A 16,373-nucleotide genomic window follows, 5' to 3' on the forward strand; every position below is an offset into this window, starting at 1 on the left:
TCATCAGCCTGGATAGCTTGACTCCAGTGGTGTGGAGAGCCTGGGACTCACGTCTGAGCATACCCAGCCCACTCGGGGTGAAAATTGCAAAAAACACAGTTGATGGACAGAATGTAGAACAATGTCATACATTCACCCCAGTACAAGGATCTGGGCCTAAATCCATCGTTTTTTGCACTCCACACCACCCTGGTTTAGACACTGGCTATATGCAAATCAGCTCTGACCCTGTGCCTCATGGGAACAGTCCAGTCCGAACTACCAAGCCATGTCTTTCCCAGACCGGAATCAAGCATCCAAGGACTGGTTTCTGGCTATCAGCCTTCATCAGCCTGGATAGCTTGACTCCAGTGGTGTGGAGAGCCTGGGACTCACGTCTGAGCATACCCAGCCCACTCGGGGTGAAAATTGCAAAAAACACAGTTGATGGACAGAATGTAGAACAATGTCATACATTAACCCCAGTACAAGGATCTGGGCCTAAATCCATCGTTTTTTTGCACTCCACACCACCCTGGGTTAGACACTGGCTATATGCAAATCAGCTCTGACCCTGTGCCTCATGGGAACAGTCCAGTCCGAACTACCAAGCCATGTCTTTCCCAGACCGGAATCAAGCATCCAAGGACCGGTTTCTGGCTATCAGCCTTCATCAGCCTGGATAGCTTGACTCCAGTGGTGTGGAGAGCCTGGGACTCACGTCTGAGCATACCCAGCCCACTCGGGGTGAAAATTTCAAAAAACACAGATGATGGACAGAATGTAGAACAATGTCATACATTCACCCCAGTACAAGGATCTGGGCCTAAATCCATCGTTCTTTTGCACTCCACACCACCCTGGGTTAGACACTGGCTATATGCAAATCAGCTCTGACCCTGTGCCTCATGGGAACAGTCCAGTCCGAACTACCAAGCCATGTCTTTCCCAGACCGGAATCAAGCATCCAAGGACAGGTTTCTGGCTATCAGCCTTCATCAGCCTGGATAGCTTGACTCCAGTGGTGTGGAGAGCCTGGGACTCACGTCTGAGCATACCCAGCCCACTCGGGGTGAAAATTTCAAAAAACACAGTTGATGGACAGAATGTAGAACAATGTCATACATTCACCCCAGTACAAGGATCTGGGCCTAAATCCATTGTTTTTTTGCACTCCACACCACCCTGGGTTAGACACTGGCTATATGCAAATCAGCTCTGACCCTGTGCCTCATGGGAACAGTCCAGTCCGAACTACCAAGCCATGTCTTTCCCAGACCGGAATCAAGCATCCAAGGACCGGTTTCTGGGTATCAGCCTTCATCAGCCTGGATAGCTTGACTCCAGTGGTGTGGAGAGCCTGGGACTCACGTCTGAGCATACCCAGCCCACTCGGGGTGAAAATTGCAAAAAACACAGTTGATGGACAGAATGGAGAACAATGTCATACATTCACCCCAGTACAAGGATCTGGGCCTAAATCCATCGATTTTTTGCACTCCACACCACCCTGGGTTAGACACTGGCTATATGCAAATCAGCTCTGACCCTGTGCCTCATGGAACAGTCCAGTTCGAACTACCAAGCCATGTCTTTCCCAGACCGGAATCAAGCATCCAAGGACCGGTTTCTGGCTATCAGCCTTCATCAGCCTGGATAGCTTGACTCCAGTGGTGTGGAGAGCCTGGGACTCACGTCTGAGCATACCCAGCCCACTCGGGGTGAATGTATGACATTGTTCTACATTCTGTCCATCAATTGTGTTTTTTTGCAAATTTCACCCCGAGTGGGCTGGGTATGCTCAGACGTGAGTCCCAGGCTCTCCACACCACTGGAGTCAAGCTATCCAGGCTGATGAAGGCTGATAGCCAGAAACCGGTCCTTGGATGCTTGATTCCGGTCTGGGAGAGACATGGCTTGGTAGTTCGGACTGGACTGTTCCCATGAGGCACAGGGTCAGAGCTGATTTGCATATAGCCAGTGTCTAGCCCAGGGTGGTGTGGAGTGCAAAAAAACGATGGATTTAGGCCCAGATCCTTGTACTGGGGTGAATGTATGACATTGTTCTACATTCTGTCCATCAATTGTGTTTTTTTGTCAAGTTCAATTATGTCAGAAGAACGGGATAAAAAATCTGCACACCTATTCTTCGAACCAGGGATGTATTCCGCTGAAAAATCAAATTGAAGTTATTTTGAGGAAAGTCTTGAAATTCTAGGTGTGGAAGCCCTCACATTCTTCCCACTAAGAATAAAAATTAGAGGTTTATGATCTGTTTGGAGACAGAACCTCCGTCCCCAAATAAAATTTCTAAATTTCATAACGGCCCCCCAGCATGCCAATAATTCTTTTTCAATGACCGAATATTTAATTTCTGATGCAGACTATACCCTGGATGCATAACCTATTGTTCTAACTTCTCCATTTTTCTTTTGAGTCAAAACTGCACCCAACCCTACATTGCTAGCATCTACCGTAAGAGTACACAAAAGAGATGGATCATAATGTCCGAGAACTTTAGGAGATGTCAACTGTTGTTTAACCCACTCAAACACAACTTGGCACTCTTTATTCCATTCAAACACCACACCTCTCTTTAACATACATGAGAGAGGTCTCAATTTGCTTGCAAAATCTGGCACAAAACGAGAGTAAAACTCACATATACCAAGAAAAGACTTAAGAGTAGTTTTATCTGAAGGAGCTTTAGATTTAACGATTGAGTCTACTAAACTTACTTTTGGGAAAATACCATTCTCATTCACCAAATGTCCCAGGTGCTCAACCTCTTTAACCCTGAAAACGCACTTATCGCTACGTAGCACCACACCATTCTCTTGAAATCTGGACAACATTGCATTTAAAATCTTGTCATGTGTTGCATTGTCATGAGCAAAGATGAGAACATCATCTTGAAACACAGAAAGACCTTCGATCCCCTTCAGCATCCCTGACATTAGGCGTTGGAATACCGACGCTGCCGAAGAGAGACCAAAGGGCATGCGTACGTTCTGAAATGTCCCAAATGTTGAAACAAATGCCGTGAGATTTCTTGAATGAGGAGCAAGTTCAACCTGATGGTAGGCCGAAGCTCAATCTAATTTTGTACAAACCTTAGCATCCTTAAGTGTGGCCAACATTTCATTAATGTTTGGGAGAGGATGAGAATCTATCCATATCTCCTTATTCAGGCAACGAAGGTCAACACAGACTCTCATCTCACCATTTTGTTTACGAGCCACAACCAAAGGGGACAGCCATAAAGAAGACTCCACTGGTTCAATTATTCCTTTAGTACACAAAGAATCTAATTCTTTTTCTAAATCTTGTCTTATACTAAAAGGAACATTCCTTAGTTTATGTTTAACCGGGGATGTGCTTTCTTTTACAATAATTTCATGTTGGAAGCCTTTTATCTTGCCCAATTCCTCAGAGAAAACATGAGGATACTGACTTACAAGGCCTTCCAGATCAGGATGGTCTCTTATAGCCAAAACATGTTCTTTTGATCCTGGTCTAAGTACCATCCCAAATAAGCCCTGGTGGAACCAACCCAAAATATTTAAACCTTTATGGGCTACATAAATCTTTCCAGCTATCCTCCGCCCCTTAAACTCAAGGATGTCTTCAATGTATCCCGATAGGTTGATTTCACGACCTTCATAATTTATTGCCTTTCTATCCGGGGGTAACAAAGATCTATTAGGCCATGTTGTTTTAAATAATTCCAAAGTAATCATTGTAATACGAGCACCAGAGTCAACAAGCAGATATAAGGATCGATCCCCAACCAAAATGTCGACATAGGGATCAACACATAACTCTGGATTACCCATGATAACACCATCATCTCTGACAACAACCACCATGTTGCTTAACTCTTTCGTAACACAGTCTTCTTCTTCACTTTGGATGTTCTGCTCAGTGACACATTTTACCTGAACAGGTTTAGAACGTGTATTGTACTTAAACGTTTGGCAAACTTTAGCAAAGTGGCCTAACTTATTTCAATTCTTACACACAACTGACTTTGCCGGACACCTTGCACCACCAAAATGTGGTTTAAAACCACATCTAAAGCAAATATTGGTTCTTGAAAAAAGTGGGTTAGTATTGTTCCATGCATTCTGTCTATCAGACCTCCTGTTTGCCGAAGCTTTATTGTCTTGTGTTTTGCTGTCTCTTGTTTTAACTATAGAAACTGATTCTTTCTTCTCTTCCTCCAACTCCTTCGTTGATAACTGAGATGTCTCGATACTCTCAGCCACTTTTATAGATTCCTCTAATGTTGGATTACCAATTGATAAAAGTTTCTGTTTGATGTTCTTACCAACACAATTACAAATAAATTGGTCCCTAACTAATTGATCGGTAACATTTTCAAATTGACATTCAGAAATCAATTTCCTAAGTGCTGTGATATTAGTGTCTACATTTTCTCCAGTTTGTTGTTTGCATTTGAAAAATTTGTGACTGAGCATAACTATACTGGGTTGTACATCAAACCTTGTTTCAAGTTTTTTTAAAGTCTCTTGGTATTCATCCAAAGGATTATTTTCATCAACAGTAATAGGAGGAAGATGTTTAAGAATTTCTCTACCTTCATACCCTAATGAGTACAATAGCAAATATTTCCTTCTTTCTGGTCTAAACCTTGACTCACCGATTGCACCCAAATAAGTCTCAAATCCGTCATACCACTGTTTCCACTTTATAGGTGGTTCACCGGGTGTCTCCAAAAATGGTGAAGGTGGTGCTACACTCTGCATTTTTATATGTATTGAAACAACTTGGCAAAGACTATTGTATTAGAATTTGTAAAAGTACTACCAAAAAGATCCACTAGATGTCAGTGTAGCATTAAATATAAGTAGATTCTTTAGATCCAAAAATATGCTGTGTGTATCAGCGTTGTTGTAGGAATAATGTTTTAAATAGATACACCCCAAAAAAATTGAAATAAAACAGCATCTGTGTAAAAACGCCATGGAAATAACATTCCTAGAATTCAATATTGTTGACATCATTGTGCAACTTCACTTATTATCAAAAATATGCAATGCTGTGCACATCAAGGTGTAGTTAATAGATGCAATCCAATGCTGTGCACATCAGCGTAATATTGTTGGAGGATATGTGCAGTGCTGTGCACATCAGCGCTTTTATTATTCCACTCGAAATTGTGCCCAATAAATGATCTCAATGTAGATTAAGTCAATTGAAATACAGTACAAGTACTATTTTCTGCTGCCTTTATGACACAAGAAGAATATTTATGTAATGCCGCTCCCTTTGTGACTCGTTTAGAATTTTTGGTGGACTAACCCTCTAAACTTCAAGAGAGATAGTCAATTTTGACATCATTGACATGGCGATGCGTCTCACTTGTGGAACGCAAAATGACGCCTGTGCAGAAATGACATCATCGCGTTTCAATTTCTAAACGTAGAGTTCGTTACAGTGCAACGCATATGGTAGGATACGTTTGAACATGCGTTCCAGCTTCCGTTTCTCCTTTCTTTTACTTTAAAATGCTTCCGCCCTGCTCCCCTTTCTTCTAAAGACTTCCGTAAGTATTAAAAAATATTTTCTCACTTTATTCATCGTCGGTATTGCTCCGATGATGGTACGAATTACCTCTTGTGATTTTTTCGTGATTTCACCGCTTGTGGGTTCAGTGTGATGGCCCAGCACCCGTCGCCAAAAATTATGTTATAATTAAATAACGAAGAGTCGAGATCAAAGTCAGTTTGTGGATTTATTGTAGTTTAGCTGGACCATCGGAGCAGTGCAACTGTAGCTACAGAGTAAGGCTGGCAACTGACACAAAGAGAACATTCAATAAAGAATGCAGTAACACACATTCTGAATGATAAGAATCTTAAACAACCCCAAGCTACTACAGAAGGTTCCAGAAAAACGTAGTTAGGGAGGTAGATGTACAAGTGGATGATGTTGATGAAGAGCCAGACGAGCCAGTCATCACGCACATCACTCCCGGCCCAAAGGGGATGGAAACCAACATTCTCACCCTATCCAAAAAGGCTGCTGCGGAGCGGGATGTAGCATGGATACCACCAACACAGGTTACACCACCACGACCTCCAGCTGCCATATTTTCAAAGGCCCAGCAGGGACCTACTACATCCAGCTCAACCATCTCAGTAGGTAGTGGTGGTGGTAGTAGTAAAAGTCACAGTGTACCTACACAGAGATCACATTCCAAGCACGCCCTCCAGTTCATCTGGTATTGAAAGTGGCACATCCAGCAGTGCCAGAAAGTTCTCCTCCCCAGTTTGGGACTTCTTTTCTGTTAGCACCAAGGAGGAGAACGCTGCTATATGCTCAATTTGTCACACAGGTGTTCGACGCGGTAAGCTTGGTACAAACTATGGTACCGGAGGCCAAGCAAGTCATCTCAGAATACACCACACTGTCTTGTGGGAGAATCACCTACTTCAGTTAAAACAAAGTAAAAAAACTCAAATCATTGAAGTTGGGCATGAAGAATCAGGGGACTATATTATTGTGGTGGAAGGTGAAGAAGAGAGAGGCATTTCTAGCCCTGTGGTACCGCCCACATCCTCCTCAGTAACATCTGAGTGGCACCACAGTAAGAGCCATACTCTGAGTCAGCCTGAGACACCAAGGCGACAGAGTACCGCAATGAGACAAAGTGCGTAGTTGACCCCAAGTGGGTTAATGAAAACAACAGCACCACAAAGGAAAGTAATCCAGCCTACCATTGAGAGCATGCTTAGGTTGGAGGGGCATTTCCAACACAACCACCCAACGGCACTGTTGTACAATGCGAAGCTGGCTAAGATGTTAGCGCTGGACCTTCTCCCTTTTTCATTTGTGGAAGGGGTGGGTTTCCTTGAATTTGTGTCAGCCATGTGCCCTAAATGGAAGGCTCCCAGCCGGTCCTATTTTGCAAGAATTGCTGTTCCTGCACTACATCATGATGTGCTGAAATTGGTTGGACAAGCTTTGCAGCAGAGTGCTGTTCACAATATCCACCTGACAACAGACATGTGGACCAGTTGCCAAGCCACAGATTACATGTGCATCACTGCACACTGGGTCTCTTTTGTGGGGGTTAGAGATAAGCTTTCTGGACGAGGTGCTGTTGACACAGCTGGGATTTTTAAAGCTACTCGGAAACATGCAACTGTAGCCATGTTCGCCATGGAGAAATCTCATACTGCTGTAAACATTTTGCAAGAGTTTCGCAGCAAGGTTTTTGAATGGCTGCGCCCAAGAGGGCTTAGTATTGGTTTTGTTGCCACAGATAATAGCAGTAATGTACTTAAGGCCATGAACCTTGGTTCCTATTTCAGGGTTCCGTGTTTGGCTCATTGCATAAACATTATAGTTCAAGACTTTCTGAAAAAAAGAATCCATAGTCAGCAACTTACTGACCATTTGCCGAAGAATATGCACTCATTTCAGACATTCTTTTAAAGCTCTGAAGCAGCTGAGGATCATTCAACGTGAATATAACATGCCAGTCAAAGCACTCATCCAGGATGTGGCAACATGTTGGAAATCAATGTATTACATGCTTGATCGTCTGTTTGAGCAGTGCAGCCCACTCAATGAATTTGTCATGCGAAGACTGGATGCTACTGTGAAAGGCATGACCCTTCAGATGGACCAGTGGTGCCTAGTTAAATGCCTGACTGAGATGCTTCGTTCTTTTGAGGTCTTCACACATGAAGTCAGCAAAGAGGACTGTACATTGGGCCAAGCTATCCCATTATTGCAAATGCTAGAGCATCAGCTGAAGAAGGTGTCTGAATCATACAAAAGGTGTAGAGGAAAAAAAGGAAGCCTATAACTTGGTGGAGAGCTTAGCCCGTCGCTTAGCTGAAAATACAAGGGTGCAAAATAAGATTTTGTCACACGAACATTACATTTCTGCCACAATTCTGGATCCACGGCAAAATTGGGACTGAAGAAATTAATTCCTTTTTCAGAGATGGATGTTGCCTGCTACAAAACTTGGATAGCTGAGGCAGCGGGTAAGTTGTAAAATGAACTGCTGCTAATTAAAAGCCCGCAAGATCAACCCACAAGAAGTACTGCAGCAGGGCATGCGGCATCAAGTGCAACTTCGGGGGCTGAGGGCAGTGCGTTTGGCTCACAACACTCACCATCACTATCGACAACAGCAACAATAACTGGATCATTAGGCCTAGTAGAATCGTTACAAGATTGGTATTTATAGTTAGGCATTAATAAGCACAGTGCTGATGCACAGAGAAAAGAGCCCGAAAGGTTAGCAGAAGCATTGAGCGGATGGTCCAGGCCTATATGGACGACCCAACAGAGGTGTAAATTGATCAAACCCCATTGCAGTATTGGTATAGGAAAAGGGCTGAATGGCCACTCCTCAGCAGGCTGGCAATAAGCTATCTGGCTTGCCCTGTCGCAAGTGTCTCCTCCGAACGTGTTTTCAGTGCTGCTCTTTCCATTGTAACAGTGGGAATGACCAGTCTCTCGCCCAAAAGCGTGGAGTGGTTAACAATGATCAAAACGAATCAGCACTTCATACCACCGAATTACACAATACATGAATCAAGGGAGGAAGATGACAGCGGATCAGGTGACAGAAGTAGTGTGTCACGTGATTACCTACTACTGGCTGATCCCCCAGAGTTTGAGGACGAGCTATACTTCCCTGACAATTAGGCTTGCACTTACTGTCTATCTCCCTTATTTTCCATTATTTGTGTGTCTGTCGTTCCGGTTACAAACTTAGAAACACAACAAATCCATTACCACCGTCTTCTACTCTTCTTATTTCAATATACAATTTTCAGGTGTCTGCATTTCACTGTAAAATACTCCGAATCCAGCTCCTCTGCTCCATCATACTGAATCTCTTTAAATCTATTGCCCTCATGATGATTGGATGATGGAAAATAGAAGAAAAAAATAAAAACTTTCCTAGTCCCGCAAAAAGAAGTGGAACATAATGACTACTACAGCTATCCTCCTTTCAGAGCCGCGAGAGACGGGCCATTAACTTAAGATGAGATGGAACAGGTAATGATTGATGCCATGCATTGGACGCAGAGTTGCAGACTGAGTGATTTTGTTGTTGTTTGTTGTGTGTGAAGTTATGTCATTGTGCACCAATCACCTTTCTACAGTACACAATAAACGTAACTCAAGGCAATTTTCCCCTTCTTGCAAATATTTTTAATAGGAAATCTGTACTTCTACTACAGCTTGATACATTGCATTTGATTGAATACAGGAAGGGGACTCAATCTGTACACTGAGTATGACAACAGCACCATCCATGATGATGATGGCGAAAAAGACGGCCCGTTAAGTTAAGATAAGAAGGAACAGGTAATGATTGATGCCATGCATTGGACGCAGAGTCGCAGACTGAGTGATTTTGTTGTTGTTTGTTGTGCAATAAGTTATGTCATTGTGCACTAATCATCTTTCTACAGTACACACTAAACGTAACTCAAGGCTATTTTTCCCTTCTTGAAAATATTTTTAATAATTGTACTTCTACTGCAGCCTGATACATTGCTTTTGATTGAATACAGGAAGGGGACTCATCTGCACACTGAGTATGACAACAGCACCGTCCATGATGATGATGCCGAAAAAGACGGCCCGTTAATTAAGATGAGAAAGAACAGGTAATGAAAATGAATGGCATGCATTGGACACCCGGCTCTGAGCGTTTGGTGTTTGTGATTTTGTTGTTTGTTTGTTGTGCATGAAGTGAAGTCAAAGTGTACTAGTAGTCTTACTGTACACACTAAAGAGTGACTCAAGTCAATAATATTTCTACTCTTGTTGTGTAATAACAAAATTGTACTTCTACTGCAGGCCGATCTTCACAGTCAGTCAGTACGTATCGGAGATGATTGATGGAATAATAACAAGTCAGGAGGACGTTTCATGAGTGGCATAAAAGGTAAACACGTCAACAACAACCACAGCAGACCCAAATGTCTGTGTAGAAGTGGAGTCGAGTGTAGCGGTGGGATGAATGCGGTGCATTGATTTACTAACTTAAATTGTAAAATGCTATGTTTGGATATGTGCTTTGTCCTTGTCTTTAAAAAAAAAATACTCTAAACGGAGGATGTGCTAAGCGACGTGCCATCACTGTGGGCCTGCTCTGTCCTGTTGTTGTTGAAGGTCAATGCTGGAAACAGACTAGAGTAGAGATGGCGCATACATGCCGCCTCGGAAAGTGTTCTTGTTGCACTACACCATAACTTGTGCATTTCTTTCAACTTTGTTTCTCAATATCCCTTTTGTTTTTCCATCTACAATTACAGGCCGGGCCTTGCCCTATACTTTACAATGCACACTTACCTTACCAATACATCTACATTTTCCAGGCGGGCAGTGGCGACTGGCGTCACCCAAGATTGATGGACGAGAGGACCAAGAGGAATGCCCAGATGCAAATCCAGTCCACATTTTTGACCAGGAGAACACAGTAACAGTATCAACTTTCATTATCTTTTAAATAATTTGATTCATTTTTTTGTCGACAATCTTTACAACAGTGTGTCCTTCTTGTTGTTGTTATTATGATTAGGTTTTCTCTCTGTTTATGATTCATCCCTACCAAGATTTAAAAATATTATTTGCTATCTGTAAAAGTATTACGCCCAGAACAACTGAACAAGAATTGTATGTAATCTGGGTCTCCTTATCAATCATCATCATGCATGCATTAACTTTTTCTCCCTTAACATATTGATAATGGATATGGTAGTCTACAGAGTTTGTTGTTTGGTCTTTGTCCATGAGTACTGTCTGTTTTTTATTTTCAAACCTTTCCCCAAACCCCCCCATTCTGATCCATTTAACAAACCCTAACCCTCTTCCCCAGGGCTGTGTGACTTATTGAGGTGTGACTAAATTAAATGTACACAAATAATTAATCACACGCTTGCTGGGGCGGATGTGGCGAAAGCAACAGTACTTCAATTTCAAGGCAGAGCGATGATCTTCTTCTGCTTGCCCACCCATGAGCAGTATATTTTAGAGGTGATTTTTATTTAACAAAGGAACATATACCTGGGCATTAATTGCCGGCATTGATTGGATTTGTTGTCGTCCTCATACACAGCACTAACTGTTATGCTGTAAGCCTAGCCAAGTGACTCAACACAACTATAGTTTGTAACTCTGTCTCGTAGGCTATCCCCACCACCATTATGTTTTGTTGTAAAATATGTTTGCATACTATTGTTGCTCTGTAAGTTCTGTACAGTACTTCATTCTACTACTCCTCTCACAGTCTCTCACAGTCGACTGACTGCCTCATTTTCTTTTTTTGCAAATGCTGCTGCCTTGCCAGTGTCTTCTGTGACTACCACCACCACCCCAATCATGGCAATTTTGAAAAATGGAAACCATCATCACCATGCAGCCATCGCTGTGCCTAAGTTAAACATCAAGCAAAGGTAAGAAGTTTGGGGGAGGCATAATTAATAATGGACATGTTTTCAATTAATTCACACACCCCTTTGAGTCCAGATAAAGAATGCAAAGACTAGAAGAGAGTGACTGAAAGTACTAGTAGGACAACTCAATCAGTGAGGGGTGTCGCATCTATCTGTTTGTGTCTTACACAGTCAGCCAATTATTTAAATCAAACACTGGCTATGGGCGAACCTGCACCAGCAAGGAAATAGTGTGATGTAAAACAGTAACCCCACCTACAAAACATTAACAACATTGTATGTAAAGTAGAAATATAGATTTAATATACCCTAACAAAAATAAACCATGTAAAAAAAGCACAAAAGCTGACCCACCCCCTCCCTAACCCCAACCAATGTCCGTAAGAAAGTCCAAATGTCCAAAACCCCAACGTCCAATTCCTACACACCAAAACAAGAAGAATTAAAAAAGGGGCAGAAGACAGGGACTCTTGTCTATGTGCGGCGGGATTGGAGGACACGCATTTGCTCCTCTAGACGAGCGACCCGGCGCTTGGGAGCGCGGCAGTTGCAGCCACAGTGGGGGGGGTACCCGAGATGGCAATGCGGCAGCGGCTGGCCGCCAGACGGTGGCGCCGTACCGCTGGAGGGCGGTGGCTGGGGCCCGGGGCGCTGGAGGAGGCTTCAAGAGCTGCAGTCTCCTCTTCCAGGACCACTAGCCACCGATATTCACGCTGGATTGCCTCCAGCTTGCGGCGCCGTGCCTTGGCGGCCAACTCCTTCCTATCAGGTTTTGAACTGGAAGGAGTAGCTGTATATCAAAAAGAAATAGGAGATCTGTAAAATATACCCTTAGAAAAACAGTAAGACAAGTTAATTATACACATAGTGGCATGGTAGCACCATAAAGCACAGTACATAACATTTGTGATATGAATCTATCCTCCCACTTGCTTGAGCTTTAACATTTGCAGGATTTTTTTCAGGCATTTAACCAATCATGCATCAGATTCTTTACTAATAGCCACCTTTGCAATTTGCATGCTTGCATCACACGTATCCTTCTCTCTGTCAGTCATAAATATTAAATCTCACCCGTCCTTTTTCCTTCCACCCGTCTTTCACTTTTTAGTTCAACACCAGGTGATCTGATCTGACTTTTAGTCTTCTCCATAAAACTTTCAAAGCGGAGTTGAAGTCACAGATAGATGAGGCCATTGGTTACTCAATACTCCCACCCCTAATGCCTTTACTAATGCCAATTAAAGGGTGTCTTCACTCTTCAAACGTTCACAGCAACTCTTACTTACTTAGGGCATCATTAGGATTGCGGGCGGTCTTTGTCCGCTCACCATCCTCATGGGGGCAATTTAGATGCGCCCGCCACAGTGGCGGGCGCATCCCGAATTTTTAACATTGTGGCACACAGTGGCGGGCGCATCCCGAATTTTTTACATTGTGGCAGGCAGTGCTGAAAGCACCGCCCGCCACAATGCTAAAAATGCATGTTGTGCTTTTCCAACCACAACGTGACAGGCCCCGCGCGGAGCCTGCCACGTTGTGCTTGGAAAAGGCAATGCCGCCATGGAAAGGCATTACAAAATGCAGATTATATGGCCGTCGGTGTGTTTCAGACACCGCCACCATATTGAACCCTTTTTCGCCCGTTCGACATGTAGACTGTGCGGAAAATCTGCGGACAGTTTCTATCCGCCGCGGACCCCCCAGCCATTGCAATATGGCGGGGGGTCCTTTCTACAGGGATGGCGGGAGGTTTGCCCCTGCTGGGACAGCGGTGACTACCGCCGGCCCCGCGGGGGTAATCCGCCCGCCAACCTAATGGGGCCCTAAGTCTCAACAGTACAGTATACATACACTCCCCCCCTGCAGTGAGTGTTATGTCAACAATAGGTAAGGATTATGAATCTAATTTACCACCACCCGCCACTGGTGCTGGCACTCCCCCTACCGCTCCATCGGTATAGACGGCAACTGCCGCATCCTCTTCCTCCGCGTTGCCTTCGCTGGCCCCGGCAATGGTGGTCGGTAGTGGGCCTATTTATTTATTTATTTATTTATTTATAGTGTTTTATATAGCGCGAACAAGACCCGTGGGTATCAGAGCGCTTAACATAGAAGATTACAGATTGACATTATAGTAACAATTATAGGAGCAAAGCAGATATGAGGTAGAAGGTGATATGCTATCTAGGGTGATTTAGATAAATATATTCCTAACGCCTGTGCCATTAGCATTGAGAGGTGCATAAGGTTTAGCTTGTGTCATAGTCATATAGTCAGCTCGGTGAGGTAGGGTTACATAGTATTATCAGTACAATTACCTGAGTAATTCGCAATGAGAGTTGAATGAGTTTAGCTAGTAGCAAGGATCATAAAGAAAAACAAAGTAAGGTAGAGGTCATATCTTTTCAGGTGTGAGATACAGTGTAGAGATCACATAGATATGAGGTAGTAGTAAAGTGTACAGCCGGTGTTTGAGCGGTAATCGGTCCTTTGTCTTATTGATCTTCAGATTATTCATGATGAGTCTGAACCTCTTTTGGCGTAAATGTTCATATCAGTGGTCTGTAGGGATCTTTATGTAGGGAATTTACTCATCATGTGGTTCTTCAGTTCCCGTTTAAATGTTGCAGTGTTTTTAATCTTCCTGATGTTAGGAGGGAGTGAATTCCAGACTCTGGGGGCGGCTCCGGAGAATGCTCGGTCATAGGTCTTTTTCTTTCGGAAGAAGGCCGGCTTCAATAGCAACTCTTTAGCGCTTCTGGTTGGTCTGTTACCTCCCGATAGCTTAATTTTCTTGGCTAGATATCTAGGCGTGTTGTAGTGGACCGCTTTGTGGGTAATGCAGGCTATCTTCATTTTAATTCTAGCTTCATAAGGTAACCAGTTTAGTGCCTTCAGGTGAGGGGATATGTGGTTGAATTTCCTCGTTCCCGTGATGAGTCTTGCCGCTGCGTTGAGACAGGCTTTTAGTGGTGCAGTCGATGTTTTCGGTAAGCCAGCTAACGTGGTGCAGCCATATTCGATCCTTGAAATAACTAGCGATTGGATAGCAAGTTTTAGATCCGCTTCTGAGATAAAGGGTTTCAGTTTTCTTAGATAGTTCAAGTGGAAACGGGCGCTCTTAGCCATTGAGTTGATGTGTTCTTTCATGTCGAGGTTCTCGTCTAATGTAATTCCTAGTGATTTGGCTGAGTTAACTAGGGTCGGAGTGCAGTTAAGCGCAGTCACCAATTTAGTCCATTCCCTTACCTCTGGTTGACTCCTTGTCGGTGAGATTAACAGGAATTCTGTTTTGTTGGCATTAAGTTTCAGATGATTGGCTGTTAGCCATTGCAGCGCTTTCTTTAGAGTTGCATTCATTAGGTCAATGTCATCACTGCAGGCGATCTTCATATATATTTGCGTGTCGTCTGCATATATGTGGTAGGAAATCTGTGATTTTCGAAGAATCTCCGTGAGGGGTTCTACATACAAGTTGAAAAGATCAGGGGATAATGTTGAACCTTGAGGTACCCCTATTGCGTTAGGGCAAGGGGAGGAGATTGCTTGGTTGACCAGGAATAGTTGAGTCCTGTTCTGCAGGAAGGAATTAAACCATTTCAGTACGTTTCCAGATAAACCCATCCTGTCTTGTAGCCTGATCCTCAGGATCTCATGATTTACTGTGTCAAATGCAGATGACAAGTCTAGAAGGATCAGTAGACACGCATGATTTTGGTCAAGAGCTTGTAGGGCGTCATCAACAATATGTAGGATCGCAGTTTCAGTACTGTGCCCTGTTCTGAAACCTGATTGGCAGTCATCAAGTAATGAGAATTTAGCGATGTGTTGACTCAGTTGGCCCTGCACGCATTTCTCAATAAGTTTGGCGAGTAAAGGGATGTTGGTCACTGGTCGATAGTTATTCGGGTCTGTTGCATCCGCTGTCGGTTTTTTGATGATGGGAACTACCTGCCCCGTTTTTAGGCAGTCAGGGAGGGTCCCTTGTGCAAGTGAGGCATTTATTATCTTAGTCCAGATCGGAACTAGAGTTTGGCTGATTTCTCTTACACATTTTGCCGGTAACGGGTCTTGATAGTGGTTGTTCGGTCTAAGTTCCGCTAGTGTTTTGGCGATCTTTCCCTGGTCATATAGTTCAAATGTGTCCCAATTTGCCTTATTTTTTGTTTGGAGATCTTCCGTTGTCACATTAGCCTCATTTTCAGATGAGGGAAGGGTCGTGAGATTAGCCGCTGCACTTGTGAGCTCAACTTCTAGTATTTTGGTTTTTTCCGTGAAAAATGAGGAGAATTCCTCGCAGCTTATGGGATTTTTTGGGTTCTCTTGTGCCGTTTTGGTTAGTTTATTTGACTGTTGTTTTAGGATCTCAAAGAGTTTTCGTGGTCTGTTTTTGGCATTGTCCAGTTCAGCCCTTATAAATTCTTTTTTGGAGTTGATTATTTTTTTGTTATATTGTTTCCTTGTTTTTCTGAGGGCTTTCAGCTCGGGGGAGGATGGATGTTGTCTCCATTTCCTTTCAGCCATTCTCAGTTTTCGCCTGTCCTCGTTCAGTTCCTCATTAAACCAAGGATTTTTTGGCTTTTCCGAGACTCTTTTCAGTTTTTGAGGCAATGTGTCATTAACTATCTTCCCGATCGAAGTTATGTAGTGATCCATCAGCTCATTGACATTCTGGCTGTTGTTACCAGGCTTCAGGTCTTTCTCACATCTTTCGACCAAAAGTTCAATATTAGCTTCTTTTGTATCTCGTATCAATTTTTTGAACTTACGGGGTTGCACGGTTCTGCCCTTTTTCATTATAGGTATTGCGAATGTTATGGCGTGATGGTCCGACCAATCACACGGGTCTATAGCGAGGATTGATGTCTCATTGTTTCTTGAGATAATCCAGTCTAAAGTCGCTCCTTGTGAGTGAGTGGGCTGGGTGCATGC

This window comes from Lissotriton helveticus, chromosome 8 (assembly GCF_964261635.1).
Source record: "Lissotriton helveticus chromosome 8, aLisHel1.1, whole genome shotgun sequence".
Taxonomy (NCBI): Eukaryota; Metazoa; Chordata; class Amphibia; order Caudata; family Salamandridae; genus Lissotriton; species Lissotriton helveticus.